Source organism: Lathamus discolor, chromosome 4, assembly GCF_037157495.1.
Source record: "Lathamus discolor isolate bLatDis1 chromosome 4, bLatDis1.hap1, whole genome shotgun sequence".
Lineage (NCBI taxonomy): Eukaryota > Metazoa > Chordata > Aves > Psittaciformes > Psittacidae > Lathamus > Lathamus discolor.
The window spans coordinates 110517038-110530912 of record NC_088887.1 but is presented as its reverse complement, the minus strand read 5'-3'; the positions used below and the strand labels follow the sequence as shown (position 1 = coordinate 110530912).

The following is a 13875-nucleotide window of genomic DNA, read 5'->3' as shown; positions in this document are numbered from 1 at the left end:
TCTAGAATGCATTTCATGTATCTTAAGGTTTCATCAGAAAGTGGTGATCCCATCACCTAATCACACGGAACACGTCTGTTTGCATGTGAACCATCCTCCTTTATTGATGGGTTTTTCTTACAGTGTAATACACGGTAATACATGGTAATGCAAGGTAATACACGGGTACACGTGGGCTATGTGGTAGATCTTTATACAGGCACTATCAAATACTGTGTGCTGCTCAGAGGTACAAGTATGCTTTAAATAGTTTCCCAGCTTCCATTTTCAGGTCATAAAGGGTTGTCACGACTTGTGCTTGAAGTGTTTATTACCCTGTCTACACTTTAACCTAAATGACTGCAATAGTTCTCATCCCCTCTCTTAGACAGCCACTGCAGGCCCCAGACTCCTGCACACTTACCCAGCTGCCTGGCTCCAGCACACTCACATCAGCCGGTTCAGTGGTGCAAGGGAAGCCTTGAGTAAAGCTGGCCTGTGTGTAAGTGCAGGAGGGCTGGGCCTTGAGGAGCACATCTGGAGCCCATCTGGGGAGCTGCCTGCTCCCAGAAGGTGAGATCTCACTGGTGCTGACAGGTTGTTCAGCCAGGATTGCACTCTGTGGTCCTTAGAACACTTACAGACCAAAACTATGTAGATGTTTAAGCAACTCCATCCTCAGTGTGTCAAAGGTGGATAATCTACTCTTCACCGTGCAAAACAAAACCTCTTGGCTTTTTGTAGAATCTTTTTTCCCATGGTCTCGGATGAAGTCTAGTTTACCACATTAGGTTGGCTGCTTGGTTGCTTTTTATCTGAATGACGTTCTTAATGAAACTGATAGAAACTGTTTTACCAGCATGGTACATCCTGCAAGGAGACCGAAATGCAGCTACAGCAGCAATAATAGTGTTTTGTAGTTCCTTTCCCCCTCATTTTCTCTGTACTTGTGTTGAGTAGGTGAGATTTTGATACTGTCCTCAAGTCCACTCCAGCAAAAACATCAGTTACAAACAATGTTCGGACTAGGTTGATAAAGCAATTGTCAGACTGGCTCTTCCTTCCTGCACTGGTTGGTCTGTGTTTTTCCTGTGATGTGACTATTCACATCTTAAAACCACCTTCTAAACCGTACAAAAAAACATGTACATGGATTCTGCTTTTAGAGAAAAAAAATAAAGATTCATTTTCCTCATTGATGGGCTGGATTTATTTCATAGAGAAAAAGAAATATATCTCAAGAGCAGTTAGCAGTGAATTACAGACAGCTTTGTGTTCCTGCCTGCACAGTAGAACTGCTCACTGAGTAAATTATACAGTTTCAGGCATAGAAATGATTATAGATTATCAGTTCATTTTTAATGTAGTAAATCATATTTAATAGTCTCTTCCTCCGATGTTGCTCACTGAGAAAACTGAAGCTCTGGGGTTAAGTAGCCACATCAGTTAGTAGCAGAATTTGGATTTAGATGTTTTGCCAGTGGAATCATAGAATGTTTTCAGTTGGAAAATATCTCAAAGCTCATCTAGTCCAACCCCCTGCCATGGGCAGGGACACCTTCCACTAGATCAGGTTGTTCAAGGCCCTGTCCAACCTGGCCTTGAGCACTGGCAGGGATGGGGCAGGGGTGGACCTGTCTGCTTTCAAGTACTGCTACACATTTATTCATCTTCCATTGTGTAGCCTAGCTCCGAATTCTGTGGGGTGAATGGAATTCAGAGTAGAATAGAATAGTTGTCCAACGCATGCAAAGATACTGCAGAAGCTTTCTCATCTGTGATGAAATGACTTCAAACTACACAGAGCTGTTGAGTTGTATTTTTGCCAAACTGCATTGCCTGGGTAGGGCCGCACCAACCATGCTGGGACCCCTTCTCCTCCCTCTCCAGCCCTACATGCAGGTGCAGGAGCAGCCTGCCAGCTGTGCAGTGAAGAGTGAAGTCAGGTGATAAAACTGCAGGCAGAATTAGCAACCCCAAACCCCATAGTGTTGCCCTGGTAATTTGCCTCATGTGTTTTGCATAGCTCTGACATGTGCTGCTTTACTGTGCCCAGCCTGAGTCTGTCCTGATGACCGTGCTGCCTTTCAGGGCAAACACAGCAGTGGAGCAAGGTGTGACGGTCACTCCCCAGCAGCCAGGTGGGAACATGACAACCCCTGGGGATGCTCTCAGAGCTCATCATGGTGTGCACGACCCATGAATGGTCACATCGGCAGCACAGTGGAGGAGAGATGGGAAGCTGTATGCAGTGCATGGGGTGGGAAGCCCTGGCTCACAGGGTAAGGCGGTCCCATCCCAGAAGCACCAGTGCTGCCTGCACCGCTGCTGACATGCTGCTTGGCTCCAGGTGGTGGCTCCTTTGCAGGCTCTGGTGTGGAGCTGCTTGCGCTCCAACAAACGGGCACCTCTGCTGCGCTGCTGTCAGGAGCCAGGCTGAGCTATTGCTGGCCCAGGTGCTCCTATCACCTTCAGCTCTGCTGAGCCCTCGCGCTCGCAGCATGGCCGTACCTCATGTTCTGAAGGGCTATTTGTTTTGTTGCAGCTACTTCTCAGAGAATCACTGCTTGGAGCTTGCGCAAAGAGCATCCGCATAAACAGAGGGTGGGCTCAGGATGTGTGATCACGTCTCCAGCAGGAAAAGATGGATGCTGAGGTGAGGTTTCCTTGGCTGCTGACAGCACAGTGCTGCCAGTTTCATTCACCAGCTGGTTAAAGTCTCTCTGTAAAGTACTGGCTTTGTGTCTCCACATCATCGATTCAGAAATCTTCTATTTGCAGTAGATGAGGATATTAAATAGCACCCTCTGCATACTTTGCACTTTTAAAAATAGGATCACATTACTCACCTGGCAGCAAAATGCAGTTTTGGAGGGCAGAGGCTCCATCGCCAAAGCATAAGTAAAGGATGGTCTCATCTATGGTCTCAGAAGTGTGAATGACTTCTGCTGTGTTTACCAGGCTGAGCAGAGCTGTGTGAAGACACTGAAGACCCCACATGCGTGTCCAGAAGGGAGCTGACCTGCAGCCTCCACCCAGACAAGTGAAGTAGAAAAGAGGTTGCTTTTCCTGCAAGTCGCTGTTCTTTTGAAGACATTGATTGGGTCAAGAGAGGAGACAACCACATTTCATCAATTGCAGATGTGCACTGCAGGCAGGAAATACACTGCTGACACAGTGCTGCTTCCTTATTTTTCCCTTGCAGTTGCACTGGCCAAGAGCAGCAGGTAGGGATGGTGGAAATTAAATGCCACTAATAATTTACATGAGCTGGGTGAAGCATAAGCGAGAGGAATGTGGGGAATAAGGCGCTGGTGCTGGGTGTTCACCAGCAGGTTCCTTACATCAGCCAGGCTCCGTTTACAGTGATCCCAACTGTGCCCTGGAACCGGAGCTGTGGCGGTGGTTTGGGCGACCCAGCACTCCACACCTTGGAAAGCAGCCTCAGAAGGGGCAAACTGCATTGGGGCCATGCCAGGGGTGCTTGGGAGGCAAGGGGGAGGAATGTGGTTTTCACCCACATATACAAGGCTTCCAGGCATGCACAAACCTGGATTTAATTCATATTTTGCCAATTTCAGAATAAGAAATGCTCTTTTATTGCTGGGGAGGGGAAAAAAAAAACCCAAACCAAACCAACCAACAAAAAAAAAGAAACCAAACCCCCCAAAAACCAAATCAAACCAACCTCCACCACCAGCACAACCCAAAACAAAGCAAACCTGAATCGAGTAGTGAAATCCTGGTCTGTGGCAGTGTTCTGGCACAGAATCACAGAATGCTTTGGGTTGGGAAGGACCTTAAACTTCATCCAGTTCCAACCCCCTGCCACAGATGGGGCAGACACAACTCCTCTGGGTGACCTGTGCCTGAGCCTCACCACCCTTACAAGGAAGAACTTCTTCCTCATGTCTAACCTGAATCTCCCCTCTGTCAGTTTAAAGCCATTGTCCCTTGTCCTGTCACTACAGGCCCTTGTTTCCCTACCTGATCCTGCACCGCAGCCCCCTTGCAAACCACGGCAGCACCTCTCGGTGCCCCAGCAGCAGCCGTGACTCTGGCACGAGTCGCGCACTTGCAGCTGACTGCAACCACCAACCACGGCGCCCCTCGGCACTAACCCGGCTCCAGCGTGCGCAGGCCAAGGCTCTGCCCTGGCCTCCTCACAGTCACCGCAGCTGAGGAGAAGCAGGTGCTCCAGAACGGCAGAGGGATGATGCCGAGCTGGTTATGGTTTATTTCAAACAAGAAAAGTGCCCCTTGGCTCCTTCTGTGACAAAGTGATTCCATTACCGATGGAAGTCCGTGCGCACAGGAGGCAGCACAGCGGCTCACGGCTGGCAGCGGTGTCTACAGTCATTTCAGAGGAAGGAAAATGTCAGCATGGTAAAAATGGAAAGCATTCCTGTGCCACGTGCTGCCGGGACATGGGGCTGCCGCCCTGCCCTGAACCTGCATCAGACTTCTAATGAGCATCAGCTTGTTTACCAGCCCTTTCCTCTTGACATTTAAAACTCATTTAGCGGGGTGCCTCCTTCTCCTCCCGCTGAGGGCTCACAGGCTCTGCTGCAGGAGGCTGCAGGGCTGCGATGTAGCGCGGGCTCTTACACATTAACCCAACGTCGCACGCACATCAAGTATGGAGAGCAGGGCGGCAGCAGAACCTCAGTCACAGCACCTGCGAAAGCAACCCCAAAAAGAATGTAGGGTTTTGGTACTGCCCTTCACCATCGGAGCAGCAAGGCGGCCCTGAGCCTGCGGTGTCTGCACCCCGGACACTGCCCTCCCGGCCCAGGCCAGCTGCAGCCCGGCTGGTTTCAGACCCAGGCCCTGCTGCAGCCACAGATGCAAAGGCTCATGATGGACGTGTGCACGCAGCAGGAGAGCCGCCAGCCAGCGTGGAGACAGCATGGAGGCGAGGGGCACAAGGAAGGAAAACACCACTTCAAGTGGTGATCAAGTTGCTTTCTGCTTTACAGGCCAGGCACTGCTCTTTCGTGCCAGCTATTCACAACATGACAGAATTCGCTCTTTCCTCCCCTGCAGGACAGCATTTTTCATCATACAGCTCTGCTACACCACCGCTTCAGACAGACCTTAACCTGCGGGTGAACACCAACCTGCTATTTAACAGCATCGCCCTCAGCAGGGCAAAGTCCTGACACCCCCTTCCCCGGGCTGAGTGAGGAACCTCCTGTGGTCTTCCCCCAGGCAGAACCATCACCCCACATGGAAGCCTGCGAGGATTTTCAGCCACAAGGGCCTGTGACAGCCAGGCCAGAGCAGCTGCAATCCGAACAAAGCTGCGACCGGCGGTGAGAAAGAGCCCGCTGCTTTCATTACATCAAATACACCTTCCTCATGGGTCTGTTTTCAGTCTGTTTTCAGTTCTGGCTCCCCAGGTACATCACAGTTTCTCTCGCCCAATTCCCCCTCTGCAGCGCAGTCACCGGAGAACCTCAAACACTGACCACAGCAGCCAAAAAGCAGGGTAGGCAGACAGCAGCAAAGCCAGCACAAGAGTAAATAAAAACCTTGGGAACATTCTGCAGTTGGACTGAAGGTGTATTTGCAGTATTACCTTTTGCTGTTGGTACCTGAAGCAAACACAGCCTTGGCAAAGGCTGCTTCAAGCGGCAGTAGCTGCAGAAACACTTTAAGATCTGGCCAGAGAGAAAATTCATGGAGGCTGCTGTGCGTGGTGCGCACCAGGAACGTCTCGAACCCGCCGCATGGGTCACACGGAGCGGCAGGCTGCAGAAACCATTTCAAGACTCACCCAAGTGCTGAGCAAGCCGGTCCCAAGGCCCCGGCGCTGGCCGAGATGTGCAAAGCACCCCGCGAAATCCCACAGCTCTGGATTCTATGTTCCTCTCTGCAACCTGAACCCAAACCTTGCCCTCCCACGGCTGAGCCAGGGTCTTGCTCCCACTGGCGGTGCCCCGGAGGCTGGGGAGGCTCCAGCAGGAGGCTCCGTGGTCATGGGTGTGGGGGGCATGGCTCCAAACCCTGCCGGATGGAGACCCCACTGCCCACAGCCCCCCGGCACTGCCCACTCCGCATGGGGGCTGCCTACGCAGGCACAGCGCCAGCACCAAGGCTGCCCCGGGCCCACGGGAGGCCTGCAGAGCACCCGCACCGCTGCTGCCTGCGCAGGTACCAGCTGCTGACTCCAGGTACATGCTGTGACGCTTCGGCAGCCGGTGTGTCAGACCCACATCCGGTGGATTTATCCACACAGTTCCCAACCATAGAACAGTTTGGGTTGGAAGGACCTTCAGAGGTCATCTAGTCCAACCCCCTGCAATGAGCATGGCCACCATCAACTAGATCAGGCTGCCCAGAACCACATCCAGCCTTGCCTTTAGTGTCTCCAGTGATGGTGCATCCACCACCTCTCTGGGCAACCTGGGCAACCTTTGTTACCACCCTAATTGTAAAGAACCTTTTCCTCATGTCCAGCCTGAATCTGCCCTCTTTTAGTTTAAATCCTTACCCCTTGTCTTATCACAACAGGCCCTGCTAAAAAGTCTCTCCCCATCTTTCTTATAGGCCCCTTTTATGGCTGGGATAAGGCCTCCCTGGAGCCTTCTCTTCTCAAGGCTGAACAATCCCAACTCTCCCAGCCTATCCTCATTGGAGGTGCTCCATCCCTTTGATCGATTTTGTGGCCTTCTCTGGACCCTCTCCAACAAGTCCAATGCAGGAGGCTATTGTGCAAGAAGGCACCACAAGGAACATGAGTGTTTCCAAGGCTGGGTATGTTCCCAGGGGATGCTAGGTGAATTTGAGAATAACACAGGTGTCCACCTACTCGATTACCAGCTTTCTTAATTATCAGCTCCCATCTTTTCTTTCAAGAGCAAATAAAGCCTCCCATGGCTCACCTGATCACAGCACAAGATGTTAACCTGGACTGGTGCCACAAAATGGATCAAAATTCTCAGAGACCTGAAAAAAAACCCCATTCACTAGCAATAAGTAACAGTGGTCATCAAATAAATAGTGATTCATGGAATTAGCATTAAAACCCATTTATTCAGGCTTTTGTGGAGGGTGCACAACTGAACGCGGTTACGTATACACAGTATGCGCATCCTCGTAGCGTACAAAAAGGCAAGTAGCAAGGGGTGCTTACACTGGAAATGTATGTACAGACATAGTAAATTGGGAGTTTTACATTAGAAAATTACCTGACGCTATCCATGTATCATCAAGGCTATTAGAAATTGTGTAGAAAACCAATAAAATTTGTTCAGTATCTCTTCTTATTTCACTTTACCCAGGCTGGATATACAGTCCCACAGTAGATCATTTGTGGGCAAAGCCTACAAGCACTTTGTAGGATCACATCATTCACTCTAGCACATACCATTACATGGTAAAGATTAACATACTAGTATTATTTCCTGTTTTTCTGGGAAGAACAACAGCTTAAATACTTCAAAAAGCTCATTTTCTCCTGGGAAAAGACAACAAATTAAAGCTATAGAGAGACCATGAGAGAACCAAACATTAATGAAATGTTGTAACAGCACTTCCTGGTCCTTCCAAAAAACTCTTCACAGACCAGGCAGCACCTATTTAAAGTGCTTCAAATCATCCATATTCACAGAAGTGCAATAGCAAGCCTTGGCAGACCCCCGGTCTTCTGCTGCTCTGTACCTTGTTCCTATCCTAAGGGCTGCAAGAGATTGTACTTTTGTAACCTGCACAAAAAGACAGAGAGATCAAGCAGATTTAGCAAAAATATACTAAACAAAAATAATGAATAGAAATATGCAGCAACATTGCAAGAATCATACTTTCCTCCTGTAGCTATTCTGAATTCAATTTCTGACTGAATTTTGGTTTAAGATGTTGGCAGAATGAGGAAGCATCACAAAAAGAATGATTTCAGGAACACATGGTTTTTGTGGCCAAGACCCTCATGGACACCCAGAACCTGTCTTCACTGACTTTCAGCTCGAAGAACAGGTCCAACTCTTTAATCTCCTATGCCAGAATCAAATTCTTGCACATACCAGTACAGGTTTGATGGAAAATTTTTGCACTATAAAGAACCTACCTTAAAAAAGGATTTTTTAAAGGATTTTTAAAGTTTTAAAGGATTAATTTGCTAATGCAGACAACACAAAACACAGCTGAGTGCAACACATGTAAGTGCGTTAAAACTGCTCCCAAAGGTGGCTGAAGTAAGGTGCCTTGAGCATAAATACACCAAATACAGGACGTATTTGTAGAACATTCAATCACGGCCAATATGATTTCAGACATCTCTTCCTTTTAGCACATCACATGTGCCCTTTGCTGTATAGGCTCTGGGGTTCAGTTTATACAGCTTTTTGCCTTGCATGAGCCTTTTGGAGAACAGGTGAGGACAGCAGAAAGAATTTCTCTCAGATTTATTTCTCTTCTAAAGTTTGAAGTTCTCTGCTGGAAATCTTTACAATGTGTCAAAATACATTTCAAAAATGTGCATTTTCCATGTTGATTGTAATGAAAATTCATCTTTGAGGTGGCTTGGAAAGTTTTTTCCTTTTAGAGAACGACTTCGTTAAATATATTGTATTGTGAATAGGCAGAGAATGATCAGTATTTTAAATTCAGTTTTTCCTAGAGTGTGAACCTTTTATTTTGATTTAGAGAAGCGCTATAAGTGTTAATAAATCAGAATTTTATTCAAAAGGAACCGGGATAAAAACTTAATTACCAGATATTGTCATTCAACAAGCGTAAAAAGCCCTCAATAACACTTTCTTATGAGTTCAGCTACAGCATGTAACATGTAGGAAAATCACATCAAATTTTATACCACAGCCTGTTTCCCACACAAACCATTTTCTGGCACAGAAAGCCAGTGGGAACTTCCAGGGCTTGAACGTAAGCAAGTAAGACGTGTGGTTAAGATTTAAAAGTACTAAAATGACTCTAGTGCTTTTAAAGTCTGATAGCAATTCCTAGCCAGGGACTGGGAGGAGAAACAGGCTTCTGGCAGGGAGTGAAACTGCAGGTACCACTGAAACCTGTGAAATACTTCCTGGGACAAAGAGAAACCCAGAAACAACTGGCTTTTGCAGGAGGATGAAACCAGGTAAATAAATCCAATTCTGTCATTGAGGGCTGTCATTGCTCACAATGCAGGCTCTGAGATCTTAAAAATACGTTTTTTAAACACAGCTAGCTTTAAAAAGATTGATTTCTAAAATGATTCAACATCAAAGTCTACATAAAATCAGTAGCAACTCCTGTATTTCACTTTAATACAGACATTACAAGACATGATGCCACAATACTGTATTAGAAATCTTCATTTTAACCATGCTGTATGTACATTTTATATGTACGTATATATCTGTATAAATTACAAGCCTAGTTAAAAGCAAACAAATTATACTACCGTTCCCTCACAAAATAGTTTCATCCATTAAGGCACAGACTGCAAAGCCAGCTGCAGTGTCATAGGCAAAGCACAGTTTTACAAAATCACTAGGGAGGAAAAAGGCATTTTTACTCTTCAGTTGAAAGAGTAAGCCACAATAGAAGTAATTAAAGGAAATACGACTGAAGAAAGAAAAACAGGTTATTCTCTTCCCACTGCTCTCTAAAGAATCCAGCAAATGTCAATGAATGACTAAATAAAAAGCCTGATGGATTTTACCAAAGTACTTTGCTGCCATAAATTTAGTTTGAGAAAAAGTCTACCTTGCCATAGGAAGCTGCCTGCCTCGTTTTCACCCTGTAGTATAAGCTGTCAGCTAATGCAACCTATTTCTTTCACTAAGTCTTAAGGCTTAAACTAAATGTTTTTAAACTAATAATTATGCAACATCTTCCTCCCCTAATTTGCATTCTCATACTGAAACAAAGTTAAATTACATAAAAGCTCCCAATGATCTAAGCTGAAATCTGTTCTTCAGATGAAAGATATAAGGAATATATTTTGGCTATAAGGAAGAAGAATAGGTTGCCCAAAGAAGTTGTGAATGCTCCATCCAAAGCAGTGTTCAAGGCCAGGTTGGACAGAGCCTTGGGTGACATGGCTTAGTGCGAGGTGTCCCTGCCCATGGCAGGTGGGTTGGAACTATATGATCTTAAGGTCCTTTCCAACCCTAACTATTCTATGACTCTATGAAATAAATGGCATGACACTAGCAAAGACAAAGAAACCCCAAAACAACAAAACAAACAAAAACCCAATCAAAACCCCCAAAACAAACCACCCCAGTAGCAGTAAAGCAAGGTGAGAAGTAAGAACCAGTTCAAAGATTGAGAGAAACACAAAAGAAAAGGGCCACCTAAAGCATACAGAAGCCACCACTAGAAAGAAGGTTCTCCAGAATATATTTCCTGGCTCTGTATTAAAAGGAATGGAGACAGCTATGATATCTTTTCCCCCACACTGCCCACTGCTGCTTAAAGTCAGGATGGGCTGAAGAGCCGCTTGGTATCCAACTTTGCAAAGATATCCGTGCTTATGCTATAAAGGAGTTCAGCTTTACCAGGGTGACCTGCAGACAAGGTTCAAAGCCAGGCAGGAATATAACCATAGCTCTTCTAAGGAAGAGTCCACAGGAAAAAGTCAACTATTTCATGTGGGTTTTTTTTTTCCATTTTATTATACTGTCATCCAGGACAAGTGTTGTGCAGAAAAGCAAAGCCAGAGCACCAAGCAATTGTGCCCCGCTGCTCTGCTGTTTGAGTGGGCATAACCACCCTATTCCAGTGATTTCTCTTGCCTTGTCCAGAGGGACAGAGAAGCTGCACAATGAAAGCAGAGAATTTCTCTCCGTGTGCTGCACGACTAGGTCTAGGCTCAAAGTTGAACCTCGTGTATAAACACTGAGATTCAGATCTTTCCTGGTTTTCTGCAAGCATTAACATCCCTTTTTTCTGACATTTTCCATTCTCCAAAATACTACTAGCACTTGTTAACTAGCCAATAGTTATTTCTTCTGTAAGGTGCCATACACTAAGCAAGCTTAGTAACAGAAAATGTAGCAAAAATTAATCCACAGATTATTCCAAGAAGTAGTAGTATTAGTTCTAAATTTAAAGATGGAGTTAGCTGGCTTTGTTGAAAACAACACTGTAATATCCCAAATGCACAAGAAAGAGGAAGAGCTGTGTTTTCAAATGGTACAGAGAGGGTCAGCAGCTGGCACTGAGCAGCAAGATGTACGTGCAAAACATTGTTCACAAGAGATCGAATAATTCAAAATGAGAATTCAACTGAAACAAAGCTATCAAGGACAGGAAACACAGCAGAAGTGCTGACTAATGATACAAAGATTTCTTATTATTTTCATAATTTTTTCTGATGTGTGATCAAGCTTGCTGTCCCAAATCCCTAAATGCTATTTCTGCTCACACATAAATGAATCTGTTCCCAGCAATAAAGGCAGCAGTGACAGGATCTGTGTATTCTGTGTATTCCAGATGTTACTTTCACATTCTCAACTTACTTTGTTGAAGATCGAAGTGTGCTTGACAGAAAAGTTTTCAGCCTCAGCCTTGATGCAAATGAATCTGTTTCTGGCAATACAACTGCAATTACCATATTCATAGAGATTATTAATTAATCAGATGTGCTGCTTAAATAAAAGGGAAGTGTGACTATTTCAACTCATTAGTGTAATGCATTGTAAGAAAACATTTGACACTGTAGTCAACCCTTTACTGGGAGCTCAGTTTAGTAGAATATAATTGAAGTTATAGATCACAAAGTTAAATACTGTATCATGTTCATGTGAATAAGAACCGTGAAAGCTAGGGCCACAGGGAGCTGTAGACTTGATACGAGATCCCGCAGAGCTCAGCATACATGGTCACGGAGCCTGTCATCCGATTACTGTTTCACATGGATACATACAGGCTTTGCATTGCTGGAAAAAGCAGTGGGGCAGCTGGAACTGCGCAAGTGCATCACTCTTGTCAATGCAGAAACCATCTAAGGCAAAATTATCAGACTGCAGAGGACGTCTTTTGGTGAGGTTTAGCAAGTAATAACACAGAGGCCAGTCTGAGTACACATGATCTTAAGAACTTCAAGACCTTTCAGTGCTGGGCAGCAGGCTTTCTAAAAGCCTTCACAGGTACATATTCAGATAACAGCAACTCCTCTCCTGTAAATAAGGTAGTTTAGCAGCAAACAAAAATCAAATAAATAATGTAATTGTCCTACCTCTGAGCTTGATCTTTTTCACCTGATCCACTTATCCAAGAAACATTAACTCTTATGCACACAAGCATTAGGAATATTTGCACCAACCAGGCCGCCTCCTTTGATGTGCATTTCCATTTCCCCTCGCTTCTTCTGCTGCCTAAAGCCTACTGCTGTGAATAGAAACACTCTGACATGTTATTTATGAAAGCCAACATAAACATCTAATGGAATCCCAGCAATTCAAAATGTTCCATTGCCCTTTGCTAACTTTGCCTTTCCCTTAACTATGAGCTATGTGGCATAATCACTGTCTTCCTGAATATTTAGAATGTTGCAGACACTGCAGCAAATATTGGGGTCTCTTCTTGTGAAGAAATTATGGTTTAGGATTGGAGTTCTGGGGGGAGGCTTTCTGGGCTTTGGTGAGTGTACTTCATTCACATTAAATGAAATATATACATTTGCTGTGTCAGCAATCTTTTTGCATGGAACGGAGAAAAAGCAAACCAACTCAAAGTTTAACTCCAGTCCAAAGCAAGTTTATCAGCTCGGAGCCTGAAGATAGTAAAGTGAACACAAGTGGCAGCAGTTCATCAATCAAAACAAAGCCAGGTAACTGCCCTAAGCCTGCAGATCTGGGCTCACTCAGCTCAGTGAAGTGCAAAGTGCAAGTCCCTCCAACAAACCGGCTGCTGAATTTGCTGAACAGATTATCGGCCACACATAGTGAATTTATGGATGCTGCTCTAGCACACTGAAAGGGAGTCCTTAACTCAAGTGAAAGAATGGAGCAGTTAAGGGTTCTAGCTCACCACGTTCATGTTTTTCTTCACAGCCCTCTACCATTACTCTTCACCTTCATGCCACCCCTTCCAGCCCTGAGCTGCCCTTTGCTGCTGACTGGGTCCCCAAACTGGGAAAAGAAGCAGTTGTGTAAAACTCACATGCTTGCAGAGCAGATGGCTGGGAAGGAAAGGTGCTGCACTGGCAGGATCCGGATCAGAGCAGAGGGACATGCTACCTGGCCAGAAACTTCTCCTAGCCACCACAGCTGACTAGCCAGCGTGGCATTTCAGCGTGGCTGCAGGCACACTCCACCTCTAAGCACAAACAACAGAATATGCTCTGAGAAGGGTCAAAGACCTTTCCGCAGTTTGTATGCTGATCAATTGACACTTACTACATTTTCCTGAAAATCATATCACCCAGCTAAGATACATTGTTATGTATAGTATCTCTGACAGCCCTGAGGCACTGGAACAGGCTGCCCAAGGAAGCCGTGAATGCCCCATGTCTGGCAGAGTTCAAGGCCAGGCTGGACTTTGAGCAACCCCTGGTCTAAGTGGGTGGTGTCCTTGATCTAGTGGGTGGTTGGAACTTGATGATCTTAAGGTCCTTTTCCAACGCAAACCAGTCTGTGATTCTAAGAAAAGCAAAAGGTTTGAACTAATAATTTTAATCTTTGTGAAAAACAATCAAAAACAACAAAAATACCCCACAAAAAAATCAAAATTTAAAAAATATAAAAAAGCACCACCAAAAAACCAACCAACCAACCCAAGAAACAAAAAAAAACCAAAACAAAACCAAACAAACCAAACCAAAAACCCAAAACATACTTGAGGTACTTTCTCCTCAGAGGTTTAAAATGTTTCATTAAAATAAATCTTTTTCCTCAGAGGTGCTGAAGCAGGTAACTTAATAGCCCTACAGAATGTGTCCTACGATAG

The 13875-nt window shown here is 45.4% G+C and overlaps 2 long non-coding RNA genes across 3 annotated transcripts; one reads left to right on the top strand and one right to left on the bottom strand.

Annotated features, from left to right (window-relative positions):
• The first annotated feature begins 2031 nt into the window (after window positions 1–2031).
• Window positions 2032–3504, top strand: LOC136013968 (uncharacterized). 2 transcript variants are annotated; one of them, XR_010612465.1, is made up of 3 exons: window positions 2032–2120; window positions 2525–2635; window positions 2941–3504. It is a non-coding gene; the product is annotated as an uncharacterized LOC136013968 (long non-coding RNA). The 2 variants fall into 2 exon arrangements; XR_010612464.1 differs by lacking the exon at window positions 2032–2120 and adding an exon at window positions 2148–2261.
• A 3493-nt stretch (window positions 3505–6997) lies between these two features.
• On the bottom strand, window positions 6998–12638 carry LOC136013969 (uncharacterized). Its single transcript, XR_010612466.1, has 3 exons — window positions 12164–12638; window positions 11445–11514; window positions 6998–7688 (listed from the first exon to the last, which is right to left on the bottom strand). It is a non-coding gene; the product is annotated as an uncharacterized LOC136013969 (long non-coding RNA).
• Between the last annotated feature and the right edge of the window lie 1237 nt (window positions 12639–13875).